General features: G+C 44.0%; 1 protein-coding gene across 1 annotated transcript in view; it reads left to right on the top strand.

Annotated features, from left to right (window-relative positions):
• The window catches only part of pigg (phosphatidylinositol glycan anchor biosynthesis class G (EMM blood group)), a 211448-nt gene that overhangs the window by 177694 nt on the left and 23779 nt on the right, over positions 1-9975 (top strand). The gene's annotated exons all lie outside the window — the stretch shown is intronic.

The following is a 9975-nucleotide window of genomic DNA, read 5'->3' as shown; positions in this document are numbered from 1 at the left end:
ATGGAAATTAATTCTGCTCAGATCACAAATGTGTGCACACACTCACGTATTTCTCTTCTAAAGCGCTTTGAGAAACTATCTGTGTAAAAAATGTATCAAACATCAAGTGTGGCGTGTAGCTGGTCTTGCACAGCTCGTGCTGTGAACGCATGAGTGATATCTCATATCGTCTGGCTTGTGGAACGGCCCGCTAGTGCTCTTCTGAGCTTTCACATGTGGTGGAGGAAATACTGAATCTCAGTACTTAAGTAAAAGTAGAAGTACTACAACGACAATCCTAATTAAGTAAAAGTAAAAAAGTACTTGATTTTAAATGTACTTTTAGTATTAAAAGTAAAAGTACTTGTATAACTATTTATTCTCTTAATGTCTATATTCTAATAATTAAAAAGAAGAAAACAGTATGGGCTGTGGCGTTTTAATTAAGTTAGTTTTGGGTTAATGTCGGCTAATTGTGCGTATCATCTGCTGCCCAGTTTACATTCTGACTCACAATATCAGACGATCTGCAGAGTTAAATATTAATGTTCAGAAGTAACATTTTCATCAGCTTTGATGTATTTAAATCTTCATATTTATGAGGATTAATCCTAAATATAGGATATGCTTCAGCTTTCCTTTTATATTCTTAAATTTGATCAATAAATTAAATTAGAATGATGCTATATGGTTCACATGCAGGTGTTCTTCTGGCGGCGCGTGTGAAATGTCTTCATCCCAGCTACAGTCAGTGGCATGTTTCAGCATGTCATATGAATATAATTTCATGGGTTTTATTTTTTTCAAATAATCATGATGCTCACGTTTACAAGCCAGCGTCATTATAGTAGTCTATTGGTTAGCGTTTTACAGAATCTATATGATACTTCAGTTCAGTGTTTGAGTGGTCGGTAATCACCGTAACAAGCAGGACCGCATCGGTCGGGCACGCCTCCTTCAGCTCACGCTGACGAGCAAACGCTGGTCACATGTTGATCCTCATCCTGTCTTTAATCACATCACTTTCTCGTTTCCTCTTATTGCTTTCCTCCAACAAAACCTTTTCTTTCTTATTTGTCTCTGCTGCTTCGGACATGACTATATTATCCGACGAACAAAGTTGGGCTCGCACGTCTGAATGTAAGGAAGTGTGTGTGTTGGTGGAAGTGACGTATATGCCGTAAAGCTGTCGAATTTTGTAGTTCTTTTTGTTCTCGGGTTACTACCCGAAAGCCGAAGTTTAAAAGTACGATTAAAAACGATACAGACCCCATCAGGCTATGGCAGACGTGTCATTCAACCTATTGTAAGTCGATTTATCATCACAAGAGTCTTGAAAATATATTATGAAGGTTACCTAGTGCTGCTTTAACACACTATTGCTGTGAGATGTGTTGTGGTTCTGATGTGGAAAAATGATCTGATCTTGGAAATATTTTCGCTGCTGTAATAGAACAAAAACAGTTTATATTGCATCTAAAATGTAAGTGACTAATTTTAATTAACTGTTTGTGGAACTGTCATGAAATCAGTGTCACATTTTCAGTTGTGATGGTATTCAGGAAAACACACTCTTGGTCGTGTCATGTGATGTTTTTTAACTGTATTATGCGTTATTAAATATAAAAACCTTCACGTTTTGAAAATTTACTGCAGTATGTTACTGAGTTTCTCTGTACGAGCGGCTTTGGTTTGTTTCCATTTCTCCTCGAGAGGCTGCGCGATTGTCAACAGCACAACCGTCAGTTCATACATTAGCCTATTATTATCCATTAATTATCCGAACAAACCTTAATCTCGAGCCCTGAAACTGATCAGAAAATGTAACGAAATGCTGTAGAAATGCAGTGGAGTAGAAAGTTAAATATTTGCTGCGAAATGTAACGAAGTAAAAGTAAAAAGTATGCACTATTGATTCTACTTAAGTAAAGTACAGATACGTGAAAAATGTACTTAAGTAAAGTAACAAAGTATTTGTACTTCATTAAATTCCACCACTGGCAATCACATGTGCAATTTTTGCCAGACGGACAGTGAAGTAATCCCATAATGATGGTCTTGAGTCATATCAGTTTAACCACAAGATCATAGAGACTTGGGGAGGGGCTATATCAGCCACCTAGCAACAACCCTGAACATCATAGCAACACCCTATCAACCACCCAGGACACCATAGAAACACCCTATCAACCACCCAGGACACCATAGCAACACCCTATCAACCACCCAGGACACCGTAGCGATCATGGCACGACTTTGTTGATCATAATTACCTGTGGTCGAATTTATAAATATATACATGTATTTATTTGTTTATTTATATTTATTTGTTTATATTTTTTGATATATTTCTCTTGACTTATTCATTTATTTATTACATTCATTTATTTTTTATTTTGTTAACCTTAATCAATTCCTTTCATTATTTTTTAATTAATTTTGTTAGAGTTTGTTCATTTGACCTTTCTTTCTTTCCTTCTTTCTTGTTTGTTCATTCATTCATTCCCTTGTTCAGTCCTGCAGTTGTTCAATCATTTATGTTCATTTATCAGAATTCAGCTTCCTAGCTCACATGGCGGGACTTTAGTTTGTGTTGCTCACAATAACCTGCTCAGGGTCAAAGGTCACATGGTTCTCATTGTTTCTTTCATCATCCAGAAGCAGACAGACAGCTGTGGGCACAACAGATCAGCAGCACTGGAACTGAATAAAACAGAAAGCCTGGGGTGAATAAATAAATAGACTTCAGCATGTTTATTGAGTTGATGTGAGTCGGTGTGTGAGGCCTGTTGTCTGGAGAACACCGAACACGGTCTTTATTAGAGCGGACATTTTTAAATCTGACGCAATATCTGGCAACCCAAACTACCGCTCTCTCACTCACATCACACACACGGATATTATTGTTATTTTTGTGCATTTTAAACACCTTCAGTGTCAGACTGAAATACAAGCTGAGCAACGGCCCATCAGCCCGAGTGAATCGCTAGCAGAACACAAAGATTAATGATTGAACTAGTGTCCTCCTCAGACGCCATGAATACAGACCCTTCACAAACCATCAGATGGATACTACCCACAAACATGACTAACTCACTATCTGTTTAACTGGATTTGCTGTTTTCTGGAGGAGTGAGTGAGCGAGCGAGTGAGTGAGCGAGTCGGTGAGCGAGTCGGTGAGCGAGTCGGTGAGCGAGTCGGTGAGTGAGCGGGTGAGTGAGCGGGTGAGCGAGTCGGTGAGTGAGCGGGTGAGTGAGCGGGTGAGCGAGTCGGTGAGCGGGTGAGCGAGCCGGTGAGCGGGTGAGTGAGCCGGTGAGCGAGTCGGTGAGCGGGTGAGTGAGCCGGTGAGCGAGTCGGTGAGTGGGCGAGTCGGTGAGTGGGCGAGTCGGTGAGGGAGCCGGTGAGGGAGCCGGTTAGGGAGCCGGTGAGCGAGCGGGTCAGTGAGCGAGCGGGTCGGTGAGCGAGCGAGCGGGTGGGTGAGTGAGCAGGTGAGTGAACGAGTCGGTGAGTGAGCGAGCCGGTGAGTGAGCGAGTCGGTGAGTGAGCAGGTGAGTGAACGAGTCGGTGAGTGAGCGGGTCTGTGAGTGAGCGAGTCGGTGAGTAAGCGAGTCGGTGAGTGAGCAGGTGAGTGAACGAGTCGGTGAGTGAGGGGGTCTGTGAGTGAGCGAGTCGGTGAGTGAGCGAGTCGGTGAGTGAGCGAGTCGGTGAGTAAGCGAGTCAGTGAGTAAGCGAGTCGGTGAGTGAGCAGGTGAGTGAACGAGTCGGTGAGTAAACGAGTCGGTGAGTGAGCAGGTGAGTGAACGAGTCGGTGAGTAAACGAGTCGGTGAGTGAGCAGGTGAGTGAACGAGTCGGTGAGTAAGCGAGTCGGTGAGTGAGCGAGTCGGTGAGTAAACGAGTCGGTGAGTGAGCGAGTCGGTGAGTGAGCGAGTCGGTGAGTAAGCGAGTCGGTGAGTGAGCAGGTGAGTGAGCGAGTCGGTGAGTGAGCGAGTCGGTGAGTAAGCGAGTCGGTGAGTGAGCAGGTGAGTGAACGAGTCGGTGAGTGAGCGGGTCGGTGAGTAAACGAGTCTGTGAGTGAGCGAGTCGGTGAGTGAGCGAGTCGGTGAGTAAACGAGTCGGCGAGTAAACGAGTCTGTGAGTGAGCGAGTCGGTGAGTGAACGAGTCGGTGAGTGAGCGAGTCGGTGAGTGAGCGAGTCGGTGAGTGAGCGAGTCGGTGAGTAAACGAGTCGGTGAGTGAGCGAGTCGGTGAGGGAGCCGGTGAGGGAGCCGGTTAGGGAGCCGGTGAGCGAGCGGGTCAGTGAGCGAGCGGGTGGGTGAGCAAGCGGGTGAGAGAGCGAGCCGGTGAGTGAGCGAGTCGGTGAGTGAGCAGGTGAGTGAACGAGTCGGTGAGTGAGCGGGTCTGTGAACGAGTCGGTGAGTGAGCGGGTCTGTGAGTGAGCGAGTCGGTGAGTAAGCGAGTCGGTGAGTGAGCAGGTGAGTGAACGAGTCGGTGAGTGAGGGGGTCTGTGAGTGAGCGAGTCGGTGAGTGAGCGAGTCGGTGAGTGAGCGAGTCGGTGAGTAAGCGAGTCAGTGAGTAAGCGAGTCGGTGAGTGAGCAGGTGAGTGAACGAGTCGGTGAGTAAACGAGTCTGTGAGTGAGCAGGTGAGTGAACGAGTCGGTGAGTAAACGAGTCGGTGAGTGAGCAGGTGAGTGAACGAGTCGGTGAGTAAGCGAGTCGGTGAGTGAGCGAGTCGGTGAGTAAACGAGTCGGTGAGTGAGCGAGTCGGTGAGTAAGCGAGTCGGTGAGTGAGCAGGTGAGTGAGCGAGTCGGTGAGTGAGCGAGTCGGTGAGTAAGCGAGTCGGTGAGTGAGCAGGTGAGTGAACGAGTCGGTGAGTGAGCGGGTCGGTGAGTAAACGAGTCTGTGAGTGAGCGAGTCGGTGAGTGAGCGAGTCGGCGAGTAAACGAGTCTGTGAGTGAGCGAGTCGGTGAGTGAACGAGTCGGTGAGTGAGCGAGTCGGTGAGTGAGCGAGTCGGTGAGTGAGCGAGTCGGTGAGTGAGCGAGTCGGTGAGTGAACGAGTCGGTGAGTGAGCGAGTCGGTGAGTGAGCGAGTCGGTGAGTGAGCGAGTCGGTGAGTGAGCGAGTCGGTGAGTGAGCGAGTCAGTCAGTTAGAGAGAGAGTGTGAGAGAGTGAGTGTGTGTGTGCGCGTGTAAGTGTGCGTGTGCGTGTTGGTGCATGTGTGTGAGTGGGTCTGTTGGTGTGAGTGAGTGTTTGTGTGTGTGTAAGAGTGAGTGTGAGTGTGTGTTGTTGGTGTCTGTGAGAGTGAGTGAGCGGTTATGTGTGTGTGTGTGTGTGTGTGTGTGTGTGAGTGTGACATGCATAACATTTGTGAATTTAGCATATTTCAGAATGAGCTTCATTTGCATGGATTTTCCTGGTAAAGAATGACCTCATTTATATATGCATATCGCAGCAGTGTGAATAAGTGTCAGTGTTTTTTGCAGTTTTTGTCCTCACCCGTCATGGATGTTCATGACGTTGTACAGTATGTCGAGTGTCAGATATGTTCAGATTGGCTGTGATTGTGCACGTTCAGTTACTTGCTGCTGGAAGCTCAGCCAGGATTGTCTTCAAGACACACTGACAGTATGAACGTGAATTCAATAGTAAAGCACGGTGCAGAAACCTAGAGCAGTTTTATTGAGACACTATTGCTGACTCCAACGATCTGAATTGCACCGATTTTTACTGTTACTGTCTGTGGCACAATAGAGCTTCATATCAGCTTCATATTTATATGTAGCATTTCTTTAAATATGGAGTCTCCAGTGCTGTCTTTTAATCTGTGGAGCTGATCCTGAGTCAGTCTTAGGCTCCTCTAAATGACACACTGAGGGGGTGGGGCCTGTGAGGAACACCTTCTGATTGGTTCTCAAACGTCCAGCTGTTTATATTCTTTCTTTCTTTCTTTCTTTCTTTCTTCTCTTTTGAACGATGTGCAATATAAACCTGAATGGACACTCGTGTATTCAGTCGATCTCATTCTCCTTTTCTCACTCCTTGATTGAGTTAAATGGACTTCATTTATATAGCGCTTTTATCCAAAGCGCTTTACATTTTTGCCTCACATTCACCCATTCATACACTGACGGCGATGTCAGCCATGTAAGGCGCCATCCAGCTCGTCGGGAGCAGCTGGGGTTAGGTGTCTTGCTCATGGACACTTCGACACTTGGTCAAGTGGAACCGGGGATTGAACCACCAACCTTCTGGTTTGTAGACAACCTACATGAACCACTGAGCCACTGCCGCCCCAGTTACTCTCATTGAAGATAAATAAAGCACGATAGAGCATCTGCTTTCTTTCTCCAAGCTCATGCAGATGTGTCTGACTCCTCTGCTTTCATCTGCAGTAGTTCACAACAGATACTCGTCCTCACGTCATTTCAAACCCAGTATGACGCTCTCTCTGACATGTTGAAAAATGTTTCATCCTTCTCTTTCCATATAATGAATGTAAATAAACCAGCACTATATAAATGTAACAAATGATTATTATTATGAGTGTGAATAAATGAGTAAATACAAATATTTGTTTGTGTACTGTGCTCGATTAACTGACACTTCTTACAGCACTTGCAGGCTGTTAGTCTTGTTTTTTTAGTTGCTTGCTCTCCTCTTTTGTTAGTCGTTTTGGATAAAAGCGTGTGCTAAATGATTAAATGTTAATGTAAATGTAAATGTGAGTGAATAAATAAGTAAATGCTTTATGCTTCTAGTAAACACAGAAACTGGCGAACGGCGGCGGTCTTTCGAATCAGCTTTGTCCGCGACTCTGGAAGACTTGGAGTTAAGCTTTTCTCTGAGAAAAGAACAAAGAACGGCACTGAAGTCATTCTTAAAAAGGGAAGATGTGTTCAGAGTTTAGCCGACTGGATACGGCGAATGTTTAATCTGTCAACGAGCTCTGCTTCACCTTCGTTGCTCTGGTTGGTTGTAGCGCTATCCTATCGCGTGCAGAGGGAGTTTGAAAGACAACCGTTTATCCGCCCCTCAGATTGAGCTGTCAATGGGGAGTTTCCAGACCAAACATCTTGATGTGGGTCTGGCTTGTCAGGCTAGCTATTTGCATGAATCCCTGTATAACTATGCTCGAGTTCACAGAGTTTATTGAGCATTGGTTTTGTAGGTAGCTCTGTTGTAATAAAACACGATAGCAGATGGCTCGTGCAGGTTAAAGCCAGTCCTGAGTCTGATGTTTTCCTCAGGCCGTCGGTTTGACGTTTTTCCTGCTGCGTCATCCTCTCGGCATATGCGTCCGTGCCCGGCAACGACGTGCCGTTGCCAAGTTCTGGTTGTCATGGTAACGCGTGTTGGATTAAAGTGTTTTGTGCAGATGTAGTTTTCTCTCTGATGGAGCTTATTTACAGTGAAGAGGAACAGAGACACAGTAGCAATAAAAATGATGAGATTTTCCTCCTCCTCCTCCAGGGAAATTGCTGAAATCCCCCGCCTGTTTTGCTCTAATCACATTTAATGTGACTGATCCAGTGTTCTGTGAAACCGAGCGTCTCCAGCTACAAGCTACTCGTGATTTAACATAGTTAAACTACATACAGTCATGCTGCCCTTTGAAAAACTACACTTGTGACTTACACAAAGTGCATCCATGCTGTTTAAGAGGACAGTGTGGTGCATGTCAAACCAGATCAGATCATCATAATTGGCTTATATAATATGATTTAATGCAAGCAGTATTTTGGGTTCAAGAGTAATGGGTTTCAATGAATGAATCTAGGAGGACAGCATTAAACTAAAGTGAGTGATGTGCAAGAAAACCTTTAAAATATAGAAGTGATAACAGAGATGAACAGCAGTGTTTAAATCATTATTTTAATATTAAAAATGAGTTTTGCACAGAGAGGCATCATCAAATTGTTTCTGTATGAATTGATTAATTTAGACTGAAACTAAAATCAGCTAAACTTTTTAACACTATGAAAAGGGAATAAAGTTTTTATTTAGTTAAACCATTTTGGTAAAATGTAAATGACGTACAGTATACAGTTCAAACTTTATTATCATGTGTACAGGAAACAGTTGTCACATAGTACAATAAAATTCTTAAATCGGCGAAAAAGATATCAAACAAATTGATATAAGTAAGGGATAATGTCCACCCAGCCGGTTGTTATCGCAGAATAAACCCCGACAGAGTGATCAGGACCCCGAGGCGAAGCGGAGCGTCACTCTGAAGGGGTTTATTCTGCGATAACAACCGGCTGGGTGGACATTATCCCGCTTATTACACGGCTACTAGTCTCAAATAAATAATTACTAGACACAAAATATTGTCTCGAGATAAAATATTTTATTAGCTCTTACGCAAAGCTTCCGCGAAGAAGAACAGTTCCAGACTGCTTTAAGCCTTTATCTATTGCAGCTAAATGTTGAAAATGAATGCTGAAAGGGTTAGTTCACCCAAAAATGAAACCAAGCCTATGATTTACTCACCCTCAGGTCATCATAGGTGTATATGACATTCTTCTGTCAGACAAATACAATCAGAGTTATATTTAAAAAGTCCAGGCTAACGTTAATCCCAGCAGTAGTTGTGTTTGAAGTCCATAAAAAATGCAGCTGTCCGTCAAATAACGTGCTCCACACGACACCGATGGGTTAATAGAGCCGTCTGATTCCAATCGATGCATTTGTGTGAGAAAAAGATCTATATTAAAAACGTTATAAAGGAAACCTGCCTTGAAGTCTTCCATTGTAACCCACGGCTGTTTAAGCCACAAGATGGCGCCAGCGTTAAGCACAGAAGTAGAGCCGGTCAAGATAACTCGCAGTACCCGGATGAGCGTGTGTTATCTGGAAATAACGTACCGCTGGAATGCGCGATTGACCAATCAGAATCAAGTATTTCACAGAGCCGTGTAATAAAGTCACAATATCAACATTGACAACACAATGTCTAATTACTGAAAAAGTAGAAGACGCAGTTTTGGACATGCAAGGATTTCTTCTGGTCCGTAACAGTATGGTGTCAGTAACAGTAACCCCTTAAAGTGATAGTCCACCCAAAAATGAGAGTGTGATGTTTATCTGCTGACCCCCAGTGCGTCCAACATGTAGGTGTGTTTGTTTCTTCAGTAGAACACTAATGAAGATTTTTAACTCAACCGTTGCTTTGTGTAGGTCATATAATCGTGTGAATGGGCAGCGTTCAATGAGAGCAAAAGAAAAACATGCTTAGACAACATTCACAAAGAGCCCTGCGGCTCATGACGACATGATGATTTCTTAAGACACAAAACGATCAGTTTGTGTGAGAAATTACTTCCTGTATACACAATCTGGCGTTGTGTATGAGATTCACTTCTGGCGTTGTATACCGGCTCGTGTATACCCGAAGTGATGTCTTTACATGTACACGACACCAGAGCGTGTATATTGACCTTACCGGAAGTGAAGCGCCTTCCAGGCTGTTGGATATAGCGTTGTATTTAAGGTAAAAAATTATATAACTACGGCTCGATTTCTCACACAAACTGATCATTTCGTGTCTTAAAAAATCAGTGTGTCGTCATGAGCCACAGGGCTCTTTGTGCATGTTGTCTAAGCATGTTTTTCTTTTGCTCTCATAGAACTGTTAACTGTTGCCATGCATTATATGACTGGCACACTGCAACGGTTGAGTTAAAAATCTTTATTTGTGTTCTACTGAAGAAACACACACACCTACATGTTGGACGCCCTGTTGGTCAGCAGATAAACATCACACTCTCATTTTTGGGTGAACTATCCCTTTAAACAGCTTTGATATAGTGCTTCGCCCTGACCGTGTGGTCTATCTGAGGAGGAGAAGAAACTTCACACTGTATATTTCTGATATTGTCCTGGCAGTTTTGCAGCGTTTTACTACAGGGGTTTTCAAACTGGGGTCCGGGAACCCCCACGGGTCCTCCAGAAAATTTCAGGGAATAAAAAGACAAAGCAAAAATGGATAAACTGTT

This window comes from Pseudorasbora parva, chromosome 11, assembly GCF_024679245.1.
Source record: "Pseudorasbora parva isolate DD20220531a chromosome 11, ASM2467924v1, whole genome shotgun sequence".
Lineage (NCBI taxonomy): Eukaryota > Metazoa > Chordata > Actinopteri > Cypriniformes > Gobionidae > Pseudorasbora > Pseudorasbora parva.
The sequence above is the reverse complement of the archived record's forward strand: the minus strand, read 5'-3'. Positions and strand labels throughout refer to the sequence as shown.